The 13,384-nt window shown below is 46.6% G+C and overlaps 2 long non-coding RNA genes across 2 annotated transcripts in view; both read left to right on the forward strand.

Annotated features, from left to right (window-relative positions):
* Positions 1 to 2,903: 2,903 nt before the first annotated feature.
* Positions 2,904 to 6,434, forward strand: LOC144174914 (uncharacterized). The gene is made up of 2 exons (XR_013323540.1): positions 2,904 to 4,550; positions 4,984 to 6,434. It is a non-coding gene; the product is annotated as an uncharacterized LOC144174914 (long non-coding RNA).
* Positions 6,435 to 9,047: 2,613 nt separating this feature from the next.
* Positions 9,048 to 13,384, forward strand: part of LOC144173340 (uncharacterized) — a 128,125-nt gene continuing 123,788 nt past the window's right edge. Inside the window, exon 1 of the long non-coding RNA XR_013323227.1 lies at positions 9,048 to 9,198. This is a non-coding gene — a long non-coding RNA (uncharacterized LOC144173340). The remainder of the gene's footprint in view (positions 9,199 to 13,384) is intronic.

Raw genomic sequence — 13,384 nt, forward strand, 5'->3', positions numbered from 1 at the left:
TTCGTTCCTCTCAGGCAAACTCTTATTTTAGCCCAAATGCCACTGTGCTGAGCTGATGCCTTACCCTTGTTAAATGCATTGTTCTTTCCTGTATGTTTTTTTGTTTTGTTTTTATCTTTATACCTTGTATTGTTACTTGCAATTGTGACTCAAGTATTCTTGTATTTTGTAGTTTCTTGTCCACTCCTGCTTGGGCTGTCAAGCCTGCAGTATTGAATAAATAAAATAAATAAATAAAACTACTTCGCTAGCGCTGCAGCCTCGTGCTTTGTAAAGAACATTTTTCTTACATTACGCAGTTGTAGCCCTCTGAGAGCCGCCTCTGCTGCTTTCTTGTTGCCGAGAAGGCCGCAATGTGTGGGTATCCGTTGTAAAGTCACACGATGCCCGGTGACGTAGGCTACAAGGTACAGGCAGGTGACGTCGCAGGACACATGGTCGTGAAGGCTGAAGCATCCTGCGTGCCGTATGGTTTGCAGCGCTGTCTTCGAATCCGTGAATATAGCTCATTCTGCTGATGTGTCACGAAGAATGTAGCGGAGGGCTTGCTTAATTGCATGAAGCTCGGCAGACGTGGATGAGGTTACACGTTCAAGGCGGTAGTACAGTGCTTGGTCGGTTGACGGTACGTAGACTCCATATGAACCACTGTGAGGTGTAGATGACCCGTCCGTAAAGCCATATGTGAATAATGGCCACGGATGTGGGCAAGCGCGAGTTGAAGGAGGCGGAGTTGAGGGAGAGTTTGCTTTTCGTTGACATCAGGTATATTGAGTATTATGAACTCTAAAAACATGCACTCAAAAAACCCCAAAAAAAGAGATATAACACCCCGAGAAGCCACTTTAAGGTGCAGGCGTTCAAAAGCCCATATAGGTACAACCTCACATTTGGCTCTTGTAGGCACAAAAGGTTGGCCTAAAATATTTCCATTCCCTTAATTTGTGCTATATGTTAGATAGGCTTCATACGGACTCAAGAAAAAATAGCCGTTTGCCTAAAGTTCCGCCTTTTAATGATGACATCGGTAAATGGGGCTCCGCAAGGGCTAGCCTCGAACATACTTAATGGGCACGCCTGAGGAAAAGCAGTCATACTCCTTAAGCGATATATGTCCCTAGTTTAAAGCTATGGAAACAAATCTTGGTCATCTCCGACCTGCAGATTACAAAACACCCTCTAAATGGCCGAAGATGCAGCCAGGGTTCAAGGGCTCCTGACCGCCATCGGACAAAGGAGTACTGGGGAAGGCTTTTACCTCTCTCCTTCCGTACTTGGTCTTGGGCACAAAGTTTATTCCTCCTCCTGTGACAGTTTGCCCCAAGGTCGCAGTATTTTCGTTCGAATCCTTACATGTATTGTTATTGCTGCTAGTTCATGTAACGTTCTAGTACTGTCGTTACGTTTGCGCGTATTGTCGTTCCTTGCAATAAATAAAAAGAAACGAGACGCAGGAGCTGCCTGCTCGTCTGGCATTCCGGGGGCGGTGGAGTCGGTTCCAATCTATTCCCGCATTCTGTCGTGTTCTTTTCAACTGTATTGCGCTGTTTTTATTCTATCTGCGCCATCAGCCAGTTGGAAACCGTTTTGCTTTTACACAAGCCGGATTTGTCGCTTAAACCGCGATTTATTGCTATTGCATTTCAAAACTAAAAGAAAGAACAGGAGAAAATAAAAAACAAGATAATAAAGGCCGCGCACTTCCGTTGGCGCTGGGCAAGCCACTCTGCACATTCTCAACGTCCCCGGGCGTACTGAAATGTCGTTTCGTAATTCTTGCTGGGTCCGTATAGTCTTTGGCTGAAAAGGCTTCAGAAACATCACAGTCGCGTATTTTTCAGGAACGGCTCATCTAGTGCTCTTGCACTAAAACATTTTCATAGTGCTTATACAAACAAAGTTCTGTACCTGTTGATTAAAGCACAGATCTCACCGCAATGATGATAATCACAACTGTTTTATTCTATGGGCGGCACTGATCCTATTTCTCCGTTAAAACTGTGCTAGGTGGTAAAATGGGGAGCAGTGTATTTTTAAACACGTATAGTCTTTCTTGGCCGACTTAAACCCACAAATTTTGGGGTATCTGTATGCAGGCTTGCATGTTCGTCTGCTTGTCCCTCCATTGAGCCACACGGCGAAAAGTTAAAAAAAGGCTTGAACGAGAAATTTATACAGCCAAAACCTTTCAGATCCAGCAAGTCTGGAAACATACTTCATACTTATCAACATTCTGGAGCAAAAAAAAAAACCATGAGGCATATTTGAGGCAGTCCATCAATGCATAGATGGTACATAGGCAATCTTCGTTTAATTGCAAATAATTTGCGCTGAAAATTTGCGACATAAAAGTAAAATACGTGATGAAAATAATATTTTCATCCAAAAATACAAGAGCTCGCGCGACATTCCAAGTTCAACAGTGACGAACGGTTGTAATAGAGGGCGCGAGCAGGGGAACACGAGAAAATTAAATTTACTTGAGCAGACTTCCACCGTGTTATCGCTGGAGGAACGAACCGAGAGCAGAAAAGAGTCAACGGTGGGAGGATGAAAGGAGAGGCATTTACGTAGGACGGACGGCAGTAGACCATCGTGTCTCGACTACATTCGCAGCGAAGGGGACAAATACCCGCCTATTTTTTTTCCCCGCTCCCGATGCACCCTAGGAATTTTGCGGGTAGAGTTACTTTGTGTTTATCTCCTACATCTTGTTGCCTTTTATGTAATTTAAATGTGTTATATGTAGAGACCGGAACTTTAGGCAAAATGCCTATTTTTTATTACAGTCCGTATCGAGCCTATTTAACATATAAGCATGAACTAAAGGAAGGGGAACATTTTAAGCAATAGTTGATTGTGCCTATACGTGCCTATTTTGAGGTTCGTGCCTATGCAAGCTTTTAAGCGCCTATAAATGCCTTTTTTGTGCTGTCGAGTACAGACTTTGCCTCAATCAGTCGTATATCTCGATGGAAAAAAAGGAAATCTATTGTTGGACTGATGGGAATGCATGAGCATCTTGTCTCTCTCCATTGCTAACTTGAGGCCTCGCCCGATGCTCATTCCTTTCTCTTCAGACATCCGCCACGCAGAGTTTCTTTCACCCCACTCAGTAAAGCGTATAACCACAAAAATATCATCATCTTCTTCCTACACTATGCCAACCATGCTTAGCGTTCTAATAATCTCAGCGGTCTCGTTTTCTCGCTCTAGCAGCGGCTTTGGCTGCCTGTCTTTCCTTTTGTAGTCTGCCAGTATCGCCATTAGCCGCAGTATTTTTCATTTCTTCCTCGTTTGCCACCCTAAACTGGCTGCGTGCTCGATAATTATACAACGCGGGCAATCAGTGGCAGGAGTCACAGAGACCCGCCGAGACTCCCCGTGACTGACGGGCACGTCTGCAGAGGCAGCTGCCGCTCAGTCGCACTCCTGTTAAAGTATTCTTAGCACCGTCGCTCTCGTCACTCACGCAGCCGGCGATCTCTAAGCGCTATCTCACTTTACCGTTTTTGGGTTTATGTCGCTGGCTGTTTGACAGAGTGACGCGTAGCGACGGAAATATTACCCGAAATGCCCTATATATTGTTCGCGCAATAATACAGTGCTAACAGTGGCATAAATTGTTTTGTCACAGACAGGAGAACACGTGTTTTGAGGAATGGTCTCGTCGAATTTAGTCTGCAAGGCATGCAAGGTGAAAATAAAGAGTACGCGTTGTCCCCCAACCAGTCGGCGTGCAGCGAGTATAGAAAACAGTATGTTTGTGAATGGGGGTATGAAGTAATGAAAATGACGAGGCGCGCTGGCGTTGGAAATGGGTTCGCACTGGCTTGTTTGGAAGAAAACAAGAGAGCAATTGAAAACGTTGTATTTAGCATTTTTAAGGGTTTTTATTGAATGCTAGCGGCATAAAAAGATTCTTGCGGGTTCCGTCGGCGCGTCGTCTGCTAGCGCCCCCAACGATAGCGCGCAAGCGCCAGCCTGCGAGGGAGCCGGCCAATGGAAGCCCTACCTCTCAAGGCCAGGACGGTACTGCGGGAAAGCACAGCTACTCTCTCGGCAAGATGCGCAACATTGACTTTCACGCCTTTCCTTCTGCTTAAAAAATTGCAAATAAATCTGAACCCTTTCCCACTTATTTACCTCGGACGGGATTTCGAAAAGCCTTTCTAAACAATGCAAAACAATTACAAATTGCTCGCGAATCCCTCCCCCCCCCCCCCCCCCCCAAAAAAAAAGGTCGGATTTGTTTGGTGTCGAGAATATTGCAGCGCAGATTGCACGCGGGCGAGGCTAGAGCGTGCCCTAGAGAGGCAGCGCGAGGCTAGCTTGTGGCAAGATTAAGAGAAAACCTATTGACCCTATCACTACAGCCAGCACGTCAGCGTAGTTGGCGTTTCTGCTCTCTCCGTAATCCGTCCGAAGCCTGCCGACGAATGCCGAAGATTAAGACGCCGAAAAGTGTCCTTATCCGGCAATGGACCAGTGGATCGCAGTGCTACACCGTCGACGGAGAAACAGTATTCTGCCAACCCTGCGGAAAGCAGGTGAGAATACAATACTTTCCACTTGATCTTAATTAACGATATCATGCACTTGACGTGAACACTGGACCAACCGTAAACGTGACGCCTCCAACAGTGCTTACGCTAAATTTATTCTGAATGCTCCGAACTTGCCAATAATGTGCGTTTTAAGAACTTTTTACGGTAACTGCTATTCATTGTTGTGCAATGTTTGCAACCTAATTCGGGAACTGGCTTCCTTATTGAAAATTTCCGGCACAGTGTTGGTCGGATTGTTGTATAAGCATCATGATTTTAAAAACGGTTACCTGCTATTGCGCAGCTGGCCAACTTCGCCATTCCTTGAGCTATTGTCAGGTTTACAACTCTACATGACTAAAAGCAAAAGTACACTAGCAACGTTTCACGTGCCTTACGCAATATCTTAGTTTTCGTTACTGTTTTCTTCGCGCAGGTACCCTGTGAAAAAAAGTTCCACTTGCAGCAGCATGAAAGAACAGCACTGCATCAAGCCAATGCTCTGCGCAACCAGCCGTCGACATCAAGACAATCGTTCCTGGCTGAAAGTATTGCTCAAGGAAAAAAAAGTGAATTCAGCGCTGACCTGTGCGAAGCATTAGTCGCTGCTAACATCCCTTGGGCGAAAATCGAAAACAAGACTTTCAAGAATTTCTTGCAAAAGTACTGCAAACAAAAGGTACCATCAGAGTCGACTCTTCGCAAGGAGTACCTGCGACCACTGTACGAGAAGACGCTACAAGAAATTAGAAGAGAAATCGGTGAATTCCACATTTGGATTTCTGTGGACGAGACGACAGATGTCACCGGACGAGTACTCGGTCACTTTGTAGTCGGAAAGCTTGACGCAGAAGAGAAAACAACACCCTTCCTGGTTTGCTCAAAAGAGCTAGAAAAAACTAGCGGAGAGACCATCGCCCGCTTCGTGAACTCGTCATTGAAGCTTCTGTACCCCTCCGGAGCCCACGACGACCGAGTACTGCTGCTCTACACAGATGCAGCAGCTTATATGCTTAAGGCTGGTGCACTTCTCAAGGTTTTTTACCCAGAACTATTGCACGTCACTTGTCTTGCTCACGGGATTCATCGGGTGTGTGAAGAGCTACGAAAGTCGTTCAGTTCGGTCAACGAACTGATAGCTGTAGGGAAGGCGGTGTTCCTCAAGGCTCCTTCCCGCGTTCGTGCTTTCAGGGAGCAGCTGCCGGGTGTACCTCTTCCACCGGAGCCTGTTGTTACCCGCTGGGGAACTTGGCTGACGGCAGTGGAATACTACAACCAACACTTAAACGGTGTCAAGGCTGTTGTAAGCAGCTTTGCTGAAGATGAGAGTGTCGCCGTGAGAAGGGCCCAGAAGGTTCTACATGATGTTACACTTGCATGTGACTTGGCCTATTTGTGTGCCCATTTCACGTTCTTGGCAACAACAATACAGAAACTTGAAAGTTCGGGCACAACGCTGACTGAAAATATTCAGCTGATTTTGGACGCACAGGAAAGGTTCGCTAGTGCTCCCAGGGGACCGGTTGCTGACAGAGCTATAGAGAAGCTTAAGTCTGTGTTGGACAGAAATCCCGGATTTTCGACGCTGACGGAACTGTCTGAGGTTTTGAGCGGCGGACATACCGCGATTCCAGATGGAATCAAAACATCCAACGTGCCAAAGTACAAGTACGCTCCGCTAACCTCAGTGGATGTGGAGCGTTCTTTCTCTGCGTACAAGACGATATTGACTGACAGAAGGCACAACTTCAAGCCCGAAAACCTGGAGATGGTGCTTGTTTGCCACTGCTTCCACAGCCTTTCGCACAGTGTTGCGTCACCCTAGATATCTTGAAATCGTCACCCTTGAGTGTTTTATGAAGAAAATAAAATTGCATTTTCAAAATACCGATGTTTGTAGCCTGTGTTTACTCTAAACCGAAAAATTGCACTGAAATACGCCGCCTGAGTAAATATTATTCGAGCCTATATATGCCTATATGGTAGTACTTAGTGCCTATATATGCCTAAATTTCAATTTTGAGCGCCTTCAATAGGCGCCTAAAACCCGTTTTTTTAGTGCCTAAACTTCCGGTCTCTAGTTATATGTATTGCTATATGTACAGCTGTATCCGACCTGCACGTTCCTTCGTGACCGCAGTATACTGTAAAAACAATAAATAAATAATAAATAAGCGTTTATGTTCGGTATGTGTCACGTATGGCTTCATCGTGTCATACCTCCCACTGTGCTGAAACAATTTGTAGAACTGTCACATTTAACACTGACCACATTGGTCAACATGTACAACTTACAAGCTAACGCTTCTAGCTTCTATGGTAAAAGGTGTTGTTGTTGTTGCTCTATGTGTTCTCATTCGCAGGTACTATCACAAAAAAGAAAGGAACAAAGTTTTAGATGCTTCCTGCATTTTGTGAACTCCTCTCACCTATAAGACACACGAGAAATTATACGCAGCAATGCAGTGTCTGCTTCTTGTCCGTCCCTGTGATTGGTACAAAGTGAAATTAAATAAGAGGGTAAGAGGGAGCTCGAGAGAGCTTTTATTTCGGCTGAAGAAACAAAATAACAAGGAAAAGAAATTAGACTATAGTATAGCAACTGTAAATGCATGCAACAGTAGAGCTTGAAGTGCTATCTCCCATCACAACGCAATCTTCTTGAGTCATTGGGTTTGAATGTTTGAACCAAATTTTCTTCTCTAATTTGTTCCAGTGCAACACATCCAACCCTACGTCATGTCCAACGTTGTCAAATGGTGAATCATGTACCTGCAAGCCATATAAGAATCCAGATTACTCAGAAATTGGTGTCTGTACCAAGGACTCTTGACATTCTGTATTGAATAACTGTCACTTCAATGAAGAAGTAATGTCGATTTGATAAACAAAGCATTCTTGTTATATTATCGGCTCCGCTTTACTTGCACAAGAGGCTATTGATCCGACGGAGGGATGAAATAAAGAAATTCGGGAGTAAACCATGGACTCGAGCAGCGCAGTACACCAGCGGTTGGAGGTCAATGGGGAGGCCTTCGCCCTACAGTGGACCTAGGTAGACTGATGATGATGTACAACGGCCGGATTTTCTGAGTTGCTTTCTGCGACAGCTGTGTCATAGTTTCAATTATAAATCAGACCAACGTGATGCATGAAATGAGGCCTTTGCTTATGGCTGTCTGCCTACAGGCTTGTTACCGAGCTGGGATTGCGTCTTAACTACTCCTTAGGACGCACAACTTCTCTAGCTGACGCACATTATGCCGTATGGCTTTCCCTAGCCGGCTGCACGCGTACCCCAATTTCATTCGAGAACGAGCTCATTCCGCGACGAATTCACTCGCGCATTTATCTAAAGCGCGGGACACATGCACGACTAGAGCATGCGATTGGCATGCTACTGATCGTTAGAAGTGATGGGTATGGCCGGTTTTGGCATCGTATGCTCTTGGAGGAGGCTCACGACATGCAAATGGCGAGCAAGATGCAGTCATACGATCGGTGAGACGACATGCGGCCGCAGCCAGTGAAAGCACGAAGGTGTCGTCATAACATGTCGTCATAAAAACGTCACTGTAAAAGCTTCTTTAAAGGCCACCATATAATTGATTGATTGTAGGGTTTAACGCGCCGACGCAACGCAGGCGATGAGGCGCGCCGTAGTGGAGGGCTCCGGATTAATTTTGACCACCTGGGGATCTTTAACGTGCGCCGAAATCTCGAACACACGGGCGTTTTTCCTTTTCGCCTCGATCAGAAAAGCGGCCGCCGCGGCCGGGAATCGAAAAAGGCCACCATATAGAAATAATTGTACGGGACCGGAGGTCCCTGAGAGGCTCCCAGCAACGTAGGTACTCACAACAGTGAAAAACTCGCTCTTCGTGTTGCGAGCCCTCCACGCTCGCCAGGGCTTTCTTTTCGCTTTTCTTTTGCCTTTTTGAGAAGATGAAGATGTTTTTACAACAATGTTTGTTATACCGGGGTCCACCAAGATGTCACGGCGTCTTATCCCCGGAAATGACATCGCCAGATAAACTTCGATTGACGAAGCTGCGCCGGGATTCGAGCCGAGAACTGATTCGCCGCAATGGGAGGTACGAAACGCGCTCCCGACTGCGCTATGAACAGACTCGTGAATAGGACGACGAACGCGCCTTATATCCTTCCTTTTAGAGTGCCTCGAATCACGCGTCCGCCGTACAGGGTGGAGACACGTATGCGCTGACGCCGCCATTTTGGGTCACTCGCTCACTGCCGCAGCAAGTCATTGTATCAAAACGCGCTATATTTATCGCCGAAACGCGGTTTACCTGCGAAGTTTGAATCATCTTATTTGTTTTGCGTTGCTGGAGCTTGTGGGAAAGCAAAAGAACAGCGCGTTGAGCACTTTGACACAATAGCGGCGGCACGGGACCATTCAAAGGGCGTCTCCATCCTGCACGGTGACGCTGGCATCGAGGCACTCTACTTCCTTTCAGATGATTCTGCGAAGCGAAGTAGTGCATCATAACGCTAATGAGCGCCGACAGTTGGCGGCGCGATTCCAGCGCCAACGTGTACGGGGGACGTGCAGCGTAAGCTGCGGAGAAGCCGACTTGCGGATGTCGCGCCCGTGAGACGGCCCCCTGCTGCTTTCGCTGCAGCGGACCGGGTGAGAGCACGCTTTGTTTTGTTCGCACGGACGCTTTGCGAGCATCTGTGGTTTCAGTCGGATTTACGCAATGCTCGGGCGCCTGTAATCCAGTGTCTATTGTTTACGCGTATAACGGTGCCACACCGACCAAATAGAAATAGCGATGTGCGAGTTCATATCGATGCGCAATAAACATTCAACTGCTCCTGTGAAGGCACATTTTACTTTCGTTTTTTACCGGTTCCAATGGAGGAGGGAATAACCACATTTTTGTCAAGAGGAGTAGCTTCGCTTGATGCGTCAAGTGTATGATGGCTGCAGCGATGAAACTGCACTCCAACGGGAACGTCAGATCAGCAGCAGATGAGAAAAATTGGGGATGCGAAGGGCACTCGTTTCCAGACATGCCAGCGGCACGAGCAAACTATGACATGTCTAAGTACGCTCGTATCATTTGGCTGACCACATGAAACGTACTGGGTGTCTTTAAAATTAAACTCACATTTTATTTTTGAGTTTTCCTACTTTCTCTAGCATGAATCACAATCGGTAGAAGTACACTGGAGTAGCGAGGTAACAACGGAGAAAACAGAGTGTGCGGAGCTACACACTACGACGTCGTCGACGCATCGCACCCGCACTTTGAAGCATGTGTCTCAAGTTCACGCAAACGACTAGTTGTGGCAGCCATATTTCCGACCAGTCGTGCATCGCATACGACGGCGTAATCGTGCATGTATCTCGCGCTTAAACCTGTTGTTTTAAAACGTTCAATTAAACAACTTTAAAATCCGGTATGGGCCCTTTCGCTGTGTCGAAACAAAGAATAGAAAGTTTTAGTATAACGTTTTCAGCCTTACACAAAGCGTTACCGCACGCTATTCCCTCGCATCAGTGGCTATCGGCATCCGCAGTACGCAAAGTTGGTTTTGCGTTTAGTGGCCGCAAACGAACGCACGATATTTCATCAAAGTACCCTGCGTACGCTACAGCCCTTGCGTGTTCATGTGTATACAATATGGCTGCAGGTAGAGCGGAGCACCTCAACGCTTTGGTTCCTCTGAGAGCCGTAGTGCGCATCTCACTGAAGAAGTTCTATTCTTAATGCTTCGTAAGTACGCCCCGTGGTTTGCACGTTGCTATCGCGGTGAGCGAAACTAACGTGTCACCGCTGACTGCCCGAACAAAGCTCCTGGTGGCCGACGTACGATGCCGTGTGTGTGCTACTGACGCGTTCGTCTCACTGTGCAAGACGACGGTGTGCTCCTGCGGGTGGACTGTGCTTGATATGTTCCGAATTAATTATCGCTACCGACAACTCAACACAGTGTGTGCGGTTGAAAGCCTTCTCGGCTTGCGCCAGCGTGAAGTGGCTTGCTTGTTCGACCCGAAAATCGCGTGAAGCGAGTGCGATGTTTACGACGTGCGGGATACAAAAGATCGCATTTTACTCTTGTGATTCGGCCTCGCAGTGCAAGCAGTTACGTTATTACATACCGTTTGTTCGAAGCGAATTTATGGATTGCTTTACAGTCGAATAAAATGTATACGTGAAACGCTGTGCGATCGCCAATACAAGTATCCTCGGGGCTTCAACGCTTCTGCTATAGAGTGCGCTTACGTAGGAGAATATTGAAATCATGCTGTTCACGTTTTGCATGCAATACTAACGGGAAGGCGTTTGATTTCTCCAGTTGCGTAGTCATGCAAAATTCTAGGTGCTCGTTCGGCCAGACCAGTGTCCATTCGCATCATGTTCAACAGACGGCGCCATGAGGATTGGCGTGCCACAAAGAAAAACCGACGAAACGCTGTATCAAAACTCTCCGCTCGGTTCCGACGTAGCCTGCCGCAACAATTTAACGTTTAGATTAGGCAGACAGAAAACTCTATACTAAAACTCTCTAAACTTACGTTTGTCCCCAGTGTAAAACAAGATACGGTCGAAGAGTGCGTAACTATAATATTTATGCAGTGTTTAATGTGTCTCTAATGCGTACCAGATATTAAGGCGAAATAAAGCCCCAGAAATGCTTTTCAGCGCATTAATGAGTAGGCGGTTTCCTGTTGCAATTTTTCAATCTTCTGTTTCAGTATTATTTATACAGACATTACTTGTTACCGTGGTTTTATTCGTGTCTGCAAGGAGGTGAGTTGAAGCCAACCGCAGCTATGACAGGATCGTTTCTTGTGCGATATTATGTCTGCGCCATCAGTTGTGAAAAGGGTAAAGGTGGAAACCAGCACCAAGGGGCGTGGAGTGACAAGAAGAGACGATCGTTATTTTGCCCGGATGCAAGCTCGTATACTCCACACCATGCACAACGTGAAACCCGACGGCCGAATGAGGCACGGGAGCACGCGGTGACGTCACAGTGAGCCGTAATACCGGGCGGGAGAAAAACAATGATATTTTGTTTCCGTATTATTGTCCCAATTACTCTAAATATTCCACAATGCAGAGGAGACAACTCCGAAGCTTGTATAAAAGTAAACGTAGCGTGTATATTCAAACGTTTATGTTTCGACAACGGGAGCCTAGATTTTCGTATTTGCAGGTTGCTTTTTATGTTAAAGTAATAGCTGTTATATATCAGTTTGTCGAAATTTCAAAAGAGTTAAAAAACACAGTCATGAACACAAATTTATAATCTCTCCACAAAAAATCCGAAAAATCTATCCCCCCTGCAAAATATTTGATGTATAGGAACAGAGTTTACACGTACACAACATAAAAATTACAATGCGTTTTGTATACGTAGCAGGCGTAACATAGGTTCTGGAATTGACGCGGCAATTTTTAGGGGCAAAACCCCTTAAGGGCGTGGGCTGTCGTCGTCTCCTGTCGTAGTCGTCGTTCGTATCATGTAGTCACGGTGCAAAACACCGGGGCACTCGTTTTCCAACGCTTCGCGCTAGAACATTTCATCTCCGTGGATTTAAACGTCATTTACCCCAATCAGCGTGCGCCGTCTGGCAGGAGAGAGGCAACGGGGCGCCTTGGCTCCAGATACTCTCTTTTTCCGATGGGCTTGGAACTGCATGGTCGCAGAAACGCTCTTTTCTTCGATGGACGCTAAACTGCAAGCTCGCAAGGTGCGAGAACGCGCGCTCGCCCGCGAGATACCACGCCGCTGTTGGGCCGATGAAGCTGTACAAGCGGGGACTTAATATTCCGGACCACCGGAGCGAGTGGCAAAAGCCACCGTGACTGGCGCGGCGCGTAAGCATGTCATTTTTAAATACGATAGTCTTTTTTGGGCTACTTAAACCCAGAAATTTTGGTCTGTCTGTATGTCTGTCTGTCTGTCTGTCTGTCCGTCTGTCTGTCTGTAACTCCCTTCATCCACCCGGCCAAAGTAAAATGCTTACTGCGCAATAGTCTTATATACTCACAGCCAAGTGTAAACGTCTAAGCCCTGTTTATATGTTCATACTTGTCATCTTTGTTGAACAAGAACATGACATTCCGCAAATACAAGACAGAAAATTAGTACACACGGGATATTTGCAGTGTTCTTTTATTAAACAATTCCTGGATGCTTGGTTTTTCGATAGCAAATGATATTCTACATCTACTGCAGAAAACCGCCGCCTCCTGTTCTGTTGGCCGCGCCACCTCCTGGTGGCATACGACAAATCACGCGGCAACAGCAAAGAAAGGTTCCACTAGCTAGGTTTCCCGTTCTGCTTGGAACGCACGTGGAGCACGGCACGCGGTTCTATAAACCTTGAAGTCGGCCACCTCGATTCACGCGCGTCTCCGCCGTACTGCAGCGTTGGCATCGAGGAACCCCGCCTGTAGCTGTGAAACGCGGTAAATTCAGTTTCTGTTTCAGTGTCAGTTTATTATTCGTTCAAAATAACAAAGTTTACAGTCACTAGTATGCAGACGAGGGTCCCAAAGTCGAGCGACTGCAGCGGGATCGCCTTCAAATCGCCTTCAGCAAACCTTTAGTATGTTTACCTTGGGGTGAGCGCGACGGTTCAGGAACACCATGAGAGGTGAGGGGGAAAGCAAGGACGGTCATTTCCTTTGCAAATGTGCACAAAGACGATCGTCTTTTGACGACATTTGCAACGAAAGAAGAAGATACGCGGCCAATTTTTTTACTCGCAGGCACTCCGATTTTCTCCCTTTCTGCAGCGGTATTGCGATGGTCACTGAAGCACCGAAGAGCGATGCCTTTAGCATTCCCTCCAT

The sequence above is a fragment of the Haemaphysalis longicornis genome, unplaced genomic scaffold (assembly GCF_048455015.1).
Source record: "Haemaphysalis longicornis isolate Haplotype H1 unplaced genomic scaffold, Haemaphysalis longicornis Haplotype H1 scaffold_3, whole genome shotgun sequence".
Taxonomy (NCBI): domain Eukaryota; kingdom Metazoa; phylum Arthropoda; class Arachnida; order Ixodida; family Ixodidae; genus Haemaphysalis; species Haemaphysalis longicornis.